This window comes from Phyllostomus hastatus, unplaced genomic scaffold, assembly GCF_019186645.2.
Source record: "Phyllostomus hastatus isolate PE091 unplaced genomic scaffold, TTU_PhHast_1.1 phas_contig_150, whole genome shotgun sequence".
Taxonomy (NCBI): Eukaryota; Metazoa; Chordata; class Mammalia; order Chiroptera; family Phyllostomidae; genus Phyllostomus; species Phyllostomus hastatus.
In genome coordinates this window covers 5,015,211-5,030,215 of record NW_025333611.1, presented here as the reverse complement: position 1 = coordinate 5,030,215, position 15,005 = coordinate 5,015,211, and the positions used below count along the sequence as shown (strand labels likewise).

Below are 15,005 nucleotides of genomic sequence, written 5' to 3'. Positions count from 1 at the left end.
GGCTTAAGCCCGTCGCCGGTTCCCAGGCCGATGCCCGAGTCCATCTCTGGGGCAGCCGGGGACCACTGTGGGGGAATTCCCTGGGGAGCCCCGCCCCTCCTGAGTGGGGGGTTGGGAATCGATGGCTACTTCATGGTGCTTTTTGAGGGCTGCTTAGCTTATTTCTTTTTTTTTTTAAAGATTTTATTTATTTATTTTTAGAGAGGGAAGGGAAGGAGACAGAGAGAGAAACATCAATGTATGGTTGCTGGGGGCTGTGGCCTGCAACCTAGGTATGTGCCATGACTGGGAACCGAACCTGCGATGCTTTGGTTCGCAGCCCGTGCTCAATCCACTGAGCTACACCAGCCAGGGCTAGCTTATTTCTTTAGAAAAGAAATAGCCATAGAAGTTGATTGTAGAAAACGTGGAAATGGACCGAAAAAGGCATAGAGGTGCTCTAAGAGTGGTTGAGAGCCGCCCCGTCTGGGGCTCCGCTGTCGCCCAATTTCTTAAACGCGTGCCGGCCGCCTTGCTGGTGCCAGACGCACAGAGAACGCAGCGGGAATGTGAGACGCACTCCGGGCCTCGCGGGTCTCGTCATCAGCTTGGGAGAAGCGGCCACAGAAACGGTCTGTCCAACTCCATCTAGCATGAAGGAATGTGTTAGAAGAGTATGGTGTGGCCCCCAGGTTCCATGGAGCAGCCGGGGGTCTTCAGAAAGGGCAGGAGCTCCAGGGACCCAGGCGGCAGGGGTACGTGGGCACTCTCCCAGGAATGAATCAGGAATGGCTGTCACCTGGGCGCTGTCCCTCTGCTAGGAGCGTCGGGGACAGCAGCCAGTCTGGGTCAGGGCGGCGGGAGGCACACAGGAAACCAGGCTGCAGGTACCAGGGAGAGGGTGCTAGGTACAGGAAGGCCACCCCCTGACTTCCTCGACCTGCCCCTGAGTCCAGGCCCTGCGTCCCAGTAGCCGTGGGGGCCGGGGCAGGTTGCTCAGCCTGCGGCCCCTTCTGCCCTCTTATTTCTGCAATGGGAGGGACAACTCCAGTTCTGGGGTCGGGATGAGGATGAACCGAGTGTTCTGTGCAATCAGATCAGCAGGAAGAGGAGTCGTGGGTCGGAGTCGCAGAGTTCAGGAGGAGGTGGAGCGGCGAGGAACCCTTGACCCCAGGCCAGGTTCACACTCGGGCTCCCAAGCCACAGCTGCCTCGGGATCTGGCCGTTTCCCGGCTGCAGAGATCAGGCCGGTCACGCTCCTGCCTTGGGCCTCAGTATCTGCATCTAAAATGCTGTGGCTCTGCCCTGCCTGCCTCTCAAGGTGGCTATGAGGATCCAAAGCGAGGAGAACCTTGTAAATGGGGCCCATTGGGGTGGGCCTCTTGTGGGGGGGGTACAAAAGAGAAGAACATGCACAGGAGGGGCACCAGCAGTGCAAGGGACAGGGGGCACAGTGCACCCGCTACCACTCCCAGGCTGGTGGGTGCAATATCCTAATAAGAGCTTCCATTCCTTCAGCTACCGCCCTGTGCCAAGCTCTGTATAAAGTGTTGGGGCCACAGAAGTAGCACAAGGGACACAGCTCCTGGCCACTGGGAGCTTAGGCACAGGGCTGGAGTTCAAATAACCTGGGAGGTGCTCTGAGGGGGGCAGTAACAGGGACCTGAGTTGGTCTGGAGTCAGGGAAGGCTTCCTGGAGGAGGCGGTTCTGAACTGACAGCCGGGCGTGAAGGGGGTCACTGGGCCTGTAGGTGGAGGAAGGGCCCTCTGAGCAGTGGGGCAGTGCTGCAACAGCCCTTTGGCAAGAGGGAGGGCGTTGTGCTGGGGAAACCAGTTCAGGCTGAAGCAGTGCAGGCTGGGGTTGTCAGAGGGACACTCACCCCCTAGGGGGGACAGTGTACGCCAAGGGGTCTGCTGGAAGCACATTCTGTTGTTAGGACCCCAAGACAAGCCAATGAAACGGGAGCTGTCCCCCGCCCGGGGCACGGGCCCTCGGGCAGGTCGAGTGCCTCACGCAGGGGCACTCAGCCCACAGGACCGGGAGGGAGGGTGCCAGCCCAGGGGAGTGTGGCGGAGAAGACACCTTGAGCACGATGGGAGTGTTGCCGAGATGAGGGGGCACCCTCCGCTCCCCTGGGGACTGGGGAGCCACCGAGGTCTTAGAGCACAGCAGCCACTTAGCTCTCTTGTCAGAAGGCTTGTGACGGTTGCCAGGGACAACGTGATCAGGGCCAGCCACACCATGTGCCACATTTGGTCATGATCAGTGGTGACCTCGGCCCTGCCTTTCAGCAGAAAGCACTGCTGGTCAGGGGATCGGAGTCCAGCTGGCGGTCGCCGCTGTGGCCCCTCGGCCCTGCGGAGGGGGGCCAGTTGCTTCCTGTGACGTGTCTGCTCCGGGGCGGTGGGGCCAGAGAGGGGGCCCGGGTTCAGAGCACCCGCTGCTCACCAGCCTGGGACATGCCCCACAGGCCTGGGGGAGGTGACGAGATGCCCTGAGCCCCTCCCGTCCTGGCCTCTGTTTACCCACCCTAGTGTCCACAAAGGCTGGGAAGTACCCCCCAGGCCGACTGGCGAACGTGGGTCTTCACCACTTTCCACCCCTCTTGCAGGGTTCCCTGCATCAACACCTTCCATTCACGGCAGATGCGCTTGGCTTTCTTTTTTAAGATTTTATTTATTTATTTTTAGAGAGGGAAGGGAGGGAGAAAGAGAGAGAGAGAGAAACATCAATGTGTGGTTGCTGGGGGCGGTGGCCTGCAACCCAGGCATGTACCCTGGCTGGGAATCGAACCTTTGACACTTTGGTTCACAGCCCGAGCTCAGTCCACTGAGCTACGCCAGCCAGGGCTTCCTTTTAAGGTGGTGATAGGAAGTTAGTTTCAATACATTTCCAATAACTAGATTTGAATATTAATTCAGGATCCATTTAAAGAAAAGCACCCTTAGTGAGGAACGCAGAGGAGACATGGGGGTGTGAACACTGGCCTGCAACTCAGGGACAGCGGGGGTCTGGGCAGCATCGCCTCCTGTGAGCCCCACGGCAGCTCCGGACCGGGGACTGTCACCCCCATTTCATAGCTGGGAAAGCTGAGTCCCAAGAAGTGAACTTCCAAGTTGCCTCACGGCCGGCAAGGGACAAGCCCGTTCTGGAACCTGGGTGTCTCTGACACCCCACCCCACTCCCTACCCTACCTCACCCCGGAGTTCAGCTTGTCTGGGCAGTGGGGAGCCTTCCTCAGCTCCCCAGGCTGCTCCTGGGCGGTTCAGAGTTCTCCTGATGACGGGGGTTCGAACCCAGGCCCTGGCTCCACCATTTACCAACCTGTGGCCTCGGACCAGTGCCTGCCTTCCCCTGTGCCTGGTTACTCATCTGTAAGATGGGAACCACACCTGTGCCTGGGAAGACTGTTAAAGGGATTTAATGAGATGATGTCTGCTGTTATTGGGACAGCAGAATCCAGAGCCATGAAGCCACTCGCCCAAGTTCACGCAGGAGGAGTGACGAGGAGCAGGGCATGAATGTAGTAGGTCGGTTGGGCTCTCGAAAGGCTGGGTTTGGTGACCCCACGGTGGGAGACGCCGAGAGGATCTACCACGGAAGGAAAAGGTACCTGAATGGCGTGTCCTTGGGGAGCCCGTGGACTCTGCCAAGATCCCCAGGAGCAGTGCGGAGTCGGAAGCGAGGGAGGGCGCTTTCCTGTGGGAAAATATCAGGCGTTTCCACTTATGGCCGGATCACTGGGCCCCGCCGCGAGGTCCGAAGACAGATGATGTCACTGATCCTCTGTGGCCTCTGGGGTTAGGGAGCCTCTGGGGAAAGCGGGAGGGGGAGGAAGGGCTGGAGCCTGGAGAGACAGATAAAAGGGTCGCAGAGTTCCGGCGCCTGGCCCGCGGCCGAGGGTGCCTGAGCCAGCTGCACTGCGGGCGGGCGGGGAGGCTCAGGGGACGCAGGGGCCGAGGCTGGGGGTGGCGGAAGGGAGGAGAGGTGCCTGAGAGCATCGGGGGCTGCACGGCAAAGCCGAGGAGTGGAGATCCGTTCCTTCGGAGGATCGAAACTAGGATTAAACTAAAGATACATGTCGAATGCAAAGCACACCGTAGGTACCCCCAAATGGTAGCTGGTTGTCTTTTTACTGCGAAGCCTTGGGGTGATCCCCAGGAAAGGGGGAGAGGATCATAGGAACGGCTGTGCTTCCCACCGGAGCAGCCCGGGCCCGTCCCAACACAGAGCGCGTGGTAAGGACGAAACAGGGAGACAGCCCAGGGAGCTTGGACCTCAGCTCATGGCTCCGACTGATGGGGTGTGTGTGTGTCGGGGGGGATGCGGGCAGGGAGGAACAGGGCAGGATGGAGAGATGGTGGTTCATGGGGGAGTCAGACTGTGTTGCATTGTGGCAGAGCCTGGGCACCGTCCTGTACCCAGAGTTAAGCGAGGCAGCTGAGTGGCCGTGCCGATCGGGGCTTTGGAGCAGCGTTGCCAGGGACCGGGAAGACGGGCGGAGGCGGGGGAGAGGGGGCAGCTTTCAGGGCCTTGGGGTCCTCTAGGGTCGCTCCTTTGCCACGCCCCTCCTTGTTGAAGTTTTTCCCTGAGATCATTGCAGTTCACAGACAGCTATAGGAAATCATTCAGAGCGATCCCTTGCACATTGTGCTCCATTTCTCCCAATGGTGACATGTTGTAAAACGAGTCCTTTGCCACTTCTGACCTGGAGGGTGGGTAGGGTGATGGGGGCACCAGTGTGCAGATGGACAGGTGCTCAGGGAGCTCTGGTGATTGGGTGCCTCCTTTCCCATCACCTTCTCTCCCTCCATGAGCCAGGGTCATTTTACAGGTGGTTTTGGAAGCCTTGCAGCAAAAAGTCACAAGTTCATCCTTACAAACCCCTTCAGATTCTTTTTCTATCTCCTCACAGGAGACCAGGCCGTCCCCTTGGGCAGCACCCTTGACGTGGCCATACCCAACACACAGTGTAGCTGAGATGATCGGCTGACCAACCAAGGTTCAAGTTCCCTTTACATTATAGGGTGGTGGTGCAGGGAAGTACCTGCCCAGCCGGGAACTACATTTCCCAGCACCCCTTGCTGGTCATGTGACTAGTTCTCACTAGTGCAATGTGAGCAGAAGGGGTGATGGGCACTTTGAGGACTAGGTGCGAGGTGGTGGCAATACCGTCTTTCATCGTCTTTTCCTTCTCCCAGTCTGCCGTTCGGGTGACACCAGGGTGACCTTGTGACTGCAAGATGGCAGCAGAGCCACAAGAAGGAAGGGGCCTCTGTCCTGGAGCAACCACTGGAGAAGAGCCACCCAGGAGAGCCAGGGGTCAGGGGCATGAGCATCGGACTTTGTGGGAGTGAGGAATAAACATACGAAAACGTGGCAAATGCACAAACGTCGTAGTGAACACAGTCTAACAACCCACTGCATTCATCCATCACTCAGCCTCCAAATTATCAGTGTTTTCCCCAGTCCTTTACCCACCACTCTCACCCTCCTTGTGCATTTGTTTGCTGGAGTCTGTAAAGCAATTTCCAGACGTGCAAAAAGGCAGACCCAAACAAAACAAAGTGTCAAACACCCTTCATAGCGCTAAGCCACTGAGATGAGGGGCCGTTGCGACAGCAGGTGGCCCGGACTAGTGCAGTGGACACCGAGTACCCAGCTGTTGACGGCAACGTCACTGACCTGTGTTTGAGGCTGCGCGGCCCGGAGGAATGTGTCTGGGCCCAGAGCAGCGAGAAAGCCAAGTCGTCTTTCTATCTCCGTGAGAAGTAGTTCTCTTCGTTCTCTGGCCCAGCTGCACCCGGCCGCACCCACCCACCCACCCACCCTACCGGCCCCTGCCTCCTCCTGGCTCCTCCCCTTTCAGGCCTTGGACTGCTCAGAGGACGAGCAGACCCAAATGGGATCAGGATTAGAGGATTTTCCAGGCCATTCCTCGGCTGGGGCTAGGCCGGGTGTGGCGGGGTGAGGCCGGAACCCAGAGCAGGCCGAGGGATGGATGCTGGAAACCCAGAGCTTATGAGCAGCAGGGGCTGGGGCCAGGGCCGTGGAGACTCTGGTGCCTTTCAGCCTGGCCTGTGTCCATGACCCTGAAGCACAGAGGCAGGATGGAGGTTTGCGGTCAGACCTGGGGTGGGGAGGCGCAAGCCCTTTCCGAAAGTCATCGTGATTGAGGCCGGTGGGGCAGCCCTGTGCCTGGCGCCGGGGCCAGCTGGCGGCCCTGTGCCTGGCTCAGCCCCTCCCCTCCGGCACGGTGACCTTGGGCATATTCCCTGGGAGCCTCAGACTCCCCGTGTCGAAAATGAAGATGGAAATATCAGCCTCCCCAGGCCCCGGGGAAAGCGGCCGTGATAAGAGCCTGGCACCCCGTCTCCGTGACTCATAGCGATTGCTATTGATTTCTGTTAACAATAAGGGCAAGTACAGGGAGCGGGAGCAGGCACCCATCCAGGGAGTGGGTCAGGCCGGGAGGGTGCCGAGCCCCTCCCTCTTGGGAGCTGTTTCCCGACAGGGAGAAATGGAGAAGGCGGGAGCCCAGCGCCTGCTCTGGGAGCGGCCGGCTCTGCTTTGCGTGTCGGAGGAGCGAGGCGGGCGGGATCCTGAGACTCAGGGGCCCTTTCCTGGAAGGGAGCTGGGCTGGCCGCAAACTGCTGCCTCCCTCGGAGACAGCTGCACAGCTGTCAGGAAAAAACAGCTGTGTGGCTTCCCTTCAAAGAGGGGAGCCCTCCGTCCTGTGGGGACAAGGGCAAGACACGGCAGAAAACAGGAATGCCCAGGCAGGTTCTCTCTCGGGAGGGGTAGACTGGCTTCCAAAGCCTGGGTTTCTGGCTGTGTGACCTCGGGCAAATCCCTTCCCCTCTCTGAGCCCGAGTGGTCACGCTTTAAGTGAGGATGGCGATGCTTATCCCACAAGGCCGTTGTGAGAAGAGGAAGTCAGTGGTCTAAACTGCCTTGCACAAGGGCCTGGTGCGTGGGAAGCAGCTGAGAAAGGTCCCTGCAGATCCCTCGCACCCTCAGACTAGATGACACTCCTCTCCTTCTCTGGAGCAGCTTCTCCGTGTCAGAGGTCCCGTTGCCTCTTCCCGTCCCTGCGTTGACTCTCCGCGGGGGCTCGCCCACTCCCACAGCAGCACGCCCGCTCCCAGCGCGCCACCTCCGAGGATGGCACCTGAAGCTGCGATGCCCCTGCTATTGTTGCTCACGGTTCCTGCTGTTCTCCCAAATCTGTGTCCTCTGCCCCCGCCCCCCCCCCCCCGGCCGCCTTCCCCATCCTGGGAAAGAACCTCCATTCAGCTGGAAGGTCATGACTATTCTGCCTCAGCCCCCAAGTCCAACCCATCAGCGAGGCCTGAGGCCTCTACCTTCAAGCCCCGCCCCCACCTCCACTGCCACCTCCGTGGTGGTCCGCCACCTCTCTCCCACTGTGCGGTGCAGCCCCGCCCCACGCTCCCTGTCCCCACGGAGCCTCTCCCACAGCCGGCTCTCCACGCTGCAGCCCCCACCCTTTTACTTTTAACTGTTGACTTTGACATAAACCCTAGACCTAAAGAAAAATCATAAGAACAGTACAAAAAATGTTCCATAAGCTCTTCAGTTCCCTACAGTTTATTTATCATTCTTGTCACATGCACACACATGCGCACACATTTTTTTTCTAAAAAGTTTGAGGGTAAGTGGCAGACACAATGCCCTTTTGTCCCTAAATACTCCAGCGGGGACTCCCCATGAATGGGGCTCGCTCTGATGTCACCGCAGGATGGGGGTCAAAAACAACCCATACAGCACCGCGAGCAATCCACACGCCTCACGCACGCTCCGCCCACTGTCTGGAAAGAACAGTCTAGAGCACGCATTGCATTCTGCTGTCACGCCCCTGTAGTGGCCTTCAACTGGGAACATTCTCCATCTGTCTTTGCCGTGACCTTGGCATTTTTGAGGAGCCCAGCCCAGTTATTTTGCTGCATGTCCTTCAGCCGGGTTCTGCCTTATGTTTCCTCCCACGGCGAGCTTTTAAAAGGTGAATGAGACCTCCCCGCTCTCCGGCTCCCAGTGGCCGTCCCTCGCACCCAGAGAAAATGCACGCTCGGTGCCAGGCCTCCGTCAGGCAGCTAGCTGCCTGACTGCCCTAATGTGGGAGGTCAGAAGATGGAGTGGGCGGGGCCCGTCGGCTGCCCCGCCCTCTGCCCCGCCCACTGCACCTTCCGACCTCCCTCCTTAGACTCATCTCCCCAGTGGCGCCCGACCTCCCCAGCCCCGCAGGGTTACTCTCAGTGCTTGGCCCTGCTCCGCCTCTCTGCACAGCCCCACCCGCCCTCGGACTGCACAACAGCAGCTTCCGCCGCTGGCACGTGGGGCCCGGGAGGGCAGGGGTCCGGCTTGTCTCGGCCGCTGGCTACCCGACATCCTGGTCCCGGCACTCCTGCTGGGGCCCACGAAGGGTGTGGAGGCTCCCTGTCTGCTCACTTCTCGCGGACCCTTGGCCCAGGGGAGTGCCCCCCTTTTCTCCAATAAAGCATCTCCCTTAATCCATCCCTTGCGATGTGGTAGGATTTGGCTGAAGCCCGCGTGTGTGATGGGGGAGCCCCTTCAAGGGTCCTGTGGATCACACAGACGGACCTGGCGTCCCAGCCCACCGCGTTACTTCCGGCGGCGCGGCGCTGCGCGCGCTACCGAGCGCGGGGATCTGCTCTCCGAGCTCTCACCTGGAAAGAGGAAACGAGAATACTCAGCTCGCGGAGCTGCTAGGTGGAGCTAAGGTCATGAATGCGGAGCGTCTGGCACACCGCAGGTCTTTTGTCCCGTGTCTCTCTCTGTAGTTGGGGAAATAATAAGACCCACCAGGTCTTCGGCAGAAATGGGCAAGGGGCTGTAGCGGAGCCCCCCCAAAGACACGACCCTGTCCTGATCCCCAGGACCTGTGCATGCGACCTAATTTGGCAAAATTCAAGGTGATGAACTATCTTGAGCTGGGATCACCCTGGATTGTCCAGTGGCCCCTGAATCCAATGACAAGTGTCCTTCCATGAGAGAGGCACAGAGGACAAGACAGAAGCACGGAGGAGATGACGTGAAGAGGGAGGAGGGACTGGAGGATGCGGGGACAATCCAGGAGCTGCCCAGGACGGCCGGCAGCCGCCAGAAGCCGGTGGGGAGGGCACATGTGCGGGAGGGCCCGACCGCTGGGGTTCGTAAGCTGCTCGGAGCCAGGCAGAGGGAGTTGGTACTGGCCGTAGACGGGCCTTGTCCCAGATGCTGACGGCCAACCCCAGGGCTCCTGGGACGGCAGAGACCAGTGGGATGTCACGGCTCCTCTCGGTGGGAGTGGGGGGAGGGGGCCGCTGCCTGGTGGGGGCAGGCCGCTGCCCTCGGTAGCGCATTGCTGGGACAGCACGGAGCAGGGCTGTGGGGCCCGCAGACAGCTCTGCCCGCTGCACCAGTCTGTCTCCCAGCTCTCACCGTTTCCACTGCATCGCATGTTTCCCCGGGAGCCTTGGCATCCTTTGCCGGAACCTAACTCACCGCGTCCGGCTCCTGCCACAGCCCAGCCGTTTGCACGGCGGCCCCAGGAAGCACGCAGGCAGCACAGAGCCCACGGCCCTCGTAAGGCTGGACGCCAGCCTCGGGTTCACTCTCATCCCCAGAGTCTCTGCAGCCCCCAAAGGAAGGCCAGGCCTGCTGGCGGGTCGCAGGCAAGCTGGAGCTTCCGATCACCCTTCTTTGTGAGGTTCCCCGCTGGAGCTTTCTCCTGGGAAAAGCCACCTCCCAGCTGGGGACAGGGGGAGGGCTGGGGCGCCCAGGCCGCCTGCATGCTCTCCGCACTGCACGCCCCCCCACTGGGGCCAGCTCACGGGGCCATGACGGTGTCTCCGGTGTGGCTCATGCCCTCGGCAGGAAGAAGAAAGCTGCTCCAGGCACCACAGACCCCAGGGAGCGCGGACCTCAGGAGACACGTGGGGAGCTAGCGAGGAGGTGGCGGTTTCACACCCTGTCACAATGGAGGTAGCAGTTTCCTTTTTGGGGACTGCCAGCGTGACCTACATCCTTCTACCCAGGATGCTAGTTCAGCACTTGGATGAAAAGGGCAGGTGAGGATGCACTCTGAGCAGACGGAGCCAAAGGGAGAAGGGTCTCTGCTCGCGTGTTCCACGCACTGTCCCCCCACCTCAACCTCCCACTCAGCTCATTCCCCGGAAAAACCCTCCTGGTGCTTTGTAAGCCAGCTGGGGGGCCCCCCCGCCCAGCCAGCCCGGGGCAGCCTTCCACTGCTGTCCATGCTGAGCTGCCCCTGCTGGGGGTGGTCGCAGCCTCTTCAGTTGGATACCGGGCTCTGTATCTGGACAGGTCAAGCTCTGCCCACGGGAATGAGGGACCAGGGCAAGGAGGGGACCTTCTACGGCCAGGGAGATCCTGAGCAGCCACCTGCAGTCATCGGCTTCCTTGACCACTCTTTGCCAAGGGCAGGCAGGGTCCCAAGGGGCGGGGTGATGGGAACCGAGCAGGGGAGGAGAGAGCAGGGCCCTCCCCACTTCCCTGGCCTGCACCGTCTGGCCTCAATGTGTCAGTGTTGGGGAGCTTCTTGGGCCGTCCTACAGCCTGGGGTGACCATGTCCAGTATCCTGTGACCCTTCCTCCCAGCTGGTCACACGCTGCAAGGGCAGGGCCGTGGAATAGAAGGTGTGCAGGATAGTGTCCCCTTGAGTTCATGAAATGAGGGGTCCCCACTAACACCTGACCTGCAGGGGCTATTAGTATGAAATGATCTATAATTAGACCAACTCAGAGTGGGGTGTCGTTGGACCTGGGTTTCCCATCCATAGCTTCCAGCCCATTGTCCACAGCTGCCGTACCCACCCCTGTCCCGGCTGGGGTGCGGCCACAGCAGCTGCCGGCTGGGGAATTTGTACACGGGGGCCCTTCCGCTCAGACCAGCTGCCGGCCGCTTCCTGAGGCTTCAAGGGGCAAGAGAGGAACTGGCTGGGGACATTTTACTTGTTCTAGTTTATTCTTGTCGGGTGAACGTGAGGCTCCAGTTCCCTCCCTCCCTCCCCCTCTCTCTTCCTTATATTATTGTGCGCGCGAGGACTTTTTGTTGCCAACAGCAGAAATCAATCTCGGCTGACTTAAGCAGGAAAGGAGTCTATCGCAAGGATGCCGGCAGGCAGCCTGCACGGTGGTGCAGACAAGCCACTCCGAGGGCCTGGTCTGATAAAAACTCTGTGCCTCAGTTTCCCCGTCTGTAACGTGGGAGTGGATGGGACTGACCTCACAGGGTTGCCAGGGGTGGGGGGTGTGTGTAAGTAGCGCTTCAAGGTTTCTGATGCACAGTGCCTGGCACGCGGCTCCGGCCTCGGTAAGTGTTGGTAATTTCTGTCCGTCAGAGGTCTGCTGCAGGCACAGGGCCCTGAGAAACTCCAGACAGACGCTCCGTTTCCAGTAGAGAGACGATGTGCGTGTGGCAACCAAGGGACCGCGAGGCACAGAGCTGTGAAAGGCCCGAGGAAGCCGTTTGGACTCTACGTCAGCAGTTCCCTCCACCCAAGGTCACGGGGCTGGAACCTCAAGTTCACAGGCTGTGCGAGCTCACAGCTCTCTCGAGGTCGCCAGCTCCTGGCCACGTTCCTGCTGGTCCCCAAGTCCCTGTTCCCCTGTGGAGCCTGCCATCTTGGTTTGGCTGCCTCCCGGTTTTCCACAGCACGTCTGCTCTTTCCCAGGATTTGGAACTCCACCAGAGACTTGAGGGGTGCCGGCAGGGAGTCCGGGCGTGTCCCCCGAGCTCCCATGCCGAGTCTCCCGTGGGAACGGCTCTGCCACCCAGCCTGCCTGCTCCTTCCTCTAGGAAAGCCGTTCTCAGCCAGGCCCCATCCTACCTCCCAGGTGACATTTGGTGATGCCTGGAGACACTTCTGGTGGTCACCGCTGGGAGCGGGAGGGGGGCTTGCTTCTGGCAACCAGCAGGTAGAAGTCAGGATGCTGCTAAACACCTTACAATGAACAGGCCAGTCCTGCACACCAAAGAACTTTCCAGTCCCATAGAGCATTTCCCAGGGCTGAGGACGAAAAATCCTCCGCAGAATTTTAGGGATTCTGCTGAATAAAATGGTCGCTATCTTGTACAAAAGTACAAAGAAGAAAAAAAAAAGCAAAACCCAATATCACTACCCAGAGACAGCCGACATTTTGGTGACCTTCCTTCCGAGTTCCTCTCTCTGCACGGGTACCTGTGGATGTACCAGCGTGTATCATCTGATAGAAAGATGCTATCTTGCCCTGGCTGGCGTAGCTCACCGGGTTGAGCGTGGGCTGCGAACCAAAGTGTCGCAGGTTCGATTCCCGGTCAGGGCACATGCCTGGGTTGCAGGCCATGGCCCCCAGCAACCGCACATTGGTGTTTCTCTCTCTCTCTCTCTCTTTCTCCTTCCCTTCCCTCTCTAAAAATAAATAAATAAAATCTTTAAAAAAAAAAGAAAAGAAAAAAAAGAAAGATGCTATCTCTTTGTCAGCTATTCTGCACCGCCCCCGCCCCCCAGCGTTTCTCGCTCAGCAACACAGCACGGGAATCTTTTTCCTGTCAACAAATGGAGATTTGCAGCATCCTCTCTAGAAGCCCGAGTGGCATTCCGTAGTAGGGATGTCACCCTTTATTTAGACAACGCCTTATTGATGGATATGTAGATCATTTCCAGTATTGTGCTGTTATAAACACTCCTGTGATGAATACCCTTGTATATACATCTTAGTGCGCCTGTCTGAGTAAATCCTCAAGATGAATTCGAAGAGCGGAGTTGCTGACCGAAGAGAAACATGTCCTTTTAGGACTCCGGGTCCTTGGCGATGAACCGCCGCTCGGAAAGGAAGATTGGTTTCCACGGCGTCTCACAGGGCGCAGGAGGGCCCTTCTCGGGGCCCTGGGGCCCACTCCGGCTGTTACTAGTGGTCTTAAGCAGCAGAAGGGTTTTTTTTAAGCGCTAGCAGAGAACGGCCAGGAATGCTCAGAGCTGAGTGTGAGCATTTCTCTGTGGCAGTTGAGTCCTGGGATTTGATGAACTCCTTCTGGAGCTTGATTTCGTCTCTTCTCGCCAATCCGCCTCTCCTGGTGGAGTCCTCAGAGGGGCCAGGGCGGGTGAGGGGAACTGGAGAACAGACCGGGGCTCCCCCGCCCCCCACGCCCCGTGGTTCTCTCCATTTAGTTGCTTGGAAATGCTCCTTGGCCTCCCTTTCTCGGTGCTCCCTGGTTTTTAAGGACTCAGGAGTGTGCTCCGGTCAGGGTGGTCTCTGTCTGTGACCTTGACCGGAAGCCACCTGCTGTGTGTGCTCTGAAGGGGGCGTGTTCTCCTCCTAGAGAGACTAACCCAATAATATAGCTCACGGACTGAGTGGTTTCGCATTTAGCGAGTGCAGGTTTTCTTTGGTTTGGGGTTTACATTATTCCTCCCAACAACCCCACGAAGCAGTTAGTGTTCATCTCATCCCTGTTTTTCTCAATGCAGCAACTGAGGCTCAGAAAGAGGCAATGATGGGCCCATGTCCCACTGCAGGCAGGTGGCAAGGCTGGGATTTGAACCCGGGACTTCTAGCTGAAAGCATCCCCAGGATTTGTCTGAACCAGGCACAGCAAGACACATAGACACAGAAATGATTATCATGGAAGAAGCAGTTTACACTCACAGATTCCCCAGAAGCAGGAGGGATTGCAGGCCATGGGGCGCTGCCCGGTGAAGCCCCAGGGTCAGCCAGGAGACAGAAGGAGCAGGGAAAAGCTGGGGCGAAAGGCTTTACTGCCAGAGGTGCCTCGCCAGCAAAGCCCCGGAGTGAAAGGCTGTAGCATGCACGGGCTGCATTTTAGAACAGTGTGAGATGTTAAGGTTTCTCAAACCAGAATGCACCTTGCCGTTGAAGTGCACATTTCATATGTCACCGGGCAGTCAAGTGCATCAGTTAAAAGAAAGATCTGTTATTGGATGACTGTAGTTCAAATCTTGGTCCCACCAGTTCTTAGCAGTGGGATCAAATTCTTTCCCCTTGCTGCAAAATGGTGCAAAAATCATGCCATCCAGCGCGTCTAGTTGTTACGAGGATTACGTAAGAAAATGGCTCTGAGGGCGCACAGTGCCAGACGCACAGAAGATGGCTCAGTAAATATGAGTTGTTGCTTTATTTGTAACCCCGAAAGCCCAGATCAAATGAACGGTTGTAGAGTCAGGGACCCTGATCGGAAGCCACAGAAATGGACTTCGACGGACACAGCGGACTTTGAGGAGAAGCGTTAGGGCTCAGGGAATGGCTGGGAGACCGTTCTCCCTGCCGGGCCCACCCACTCACACAGCGGCCGGCCGCGGCAGCCGGCAGGGGAGAAGGGGTGAGTGGGGAAGGAGAAGAGCCACCTGCCTCCCCCTCCTCGAGGCACAGAACGTGCAGACGAACCCTTACTGAGCGCCCATGCGCTGGGGCTTTGCCTGGCTAACCTCACGTAACTCTCCTAACACCCCTGGGAGACGGCTGTTGTGAGGCCCGTTTTCCAGATGGAGAACATGGAGCCCAAAGACGTGAGGCAGACTTGAACTTGGGCCTTTGCTATCCAGATGGCTGAGGTGTGGAAAATGGGGCTTGGGAAGGTGTGCCGATTAGAGAAGTACATTCCAGAAAGATGAACCAGCGTTATTCAAGGCTGGATATGTGTGTGTGGGTGCGAGACACTGTTCGCTTAGCTGCTAGTTAGCATTGATCCAGCCCTCAGCGCACCCCTCACAGCTCGCTGTGTGTTCTTGTCTGAAGTTGCAGAGAGAGAGGCGAGGAGCTGCAGGAGGTGTGGCCCGCAGACCCGCCGACGTAGAGAGGCCAGGAGAACCCAGGTTCTGGCTCCTCCCCAAAGGATGTCCTCTCTGCTACACCAGCCCTGCAGCTGGAAACGAACAGCAATGGGACCCGCGCCCTGCCGGTCCGTATACCGACCTCCCCCAGCGACTGCCCCAGATGCGGGCCTGTGGCCCAAGCAAACCCAATCAGAGTGAGCTCTCGGTTTGGA

General features: G+C 58.6%; 1 long non-coding RNA gene across 1 annotated transcript; it reads left to right on the top strand.

Annotated features, from left to right (window-relative positions):
- The first annotated feature begins 3,949 nt into the window (after positions 1 to 3,949).
- Positions 3,950 to 5,351, top strand: LOC123812099. The gene is made up of 3 exons (XR_006784483.1): positions 3,950 to 4,218; positions 4,896 to 4,982; positions 5,182 to 5,351. It is a non-coding gene; the product is annotated as an uncharacterized LOC123812099 (long non-coding RNA).
- Positions 5,352 to 15,005: the final 9,654 nt, after the last annotated feature.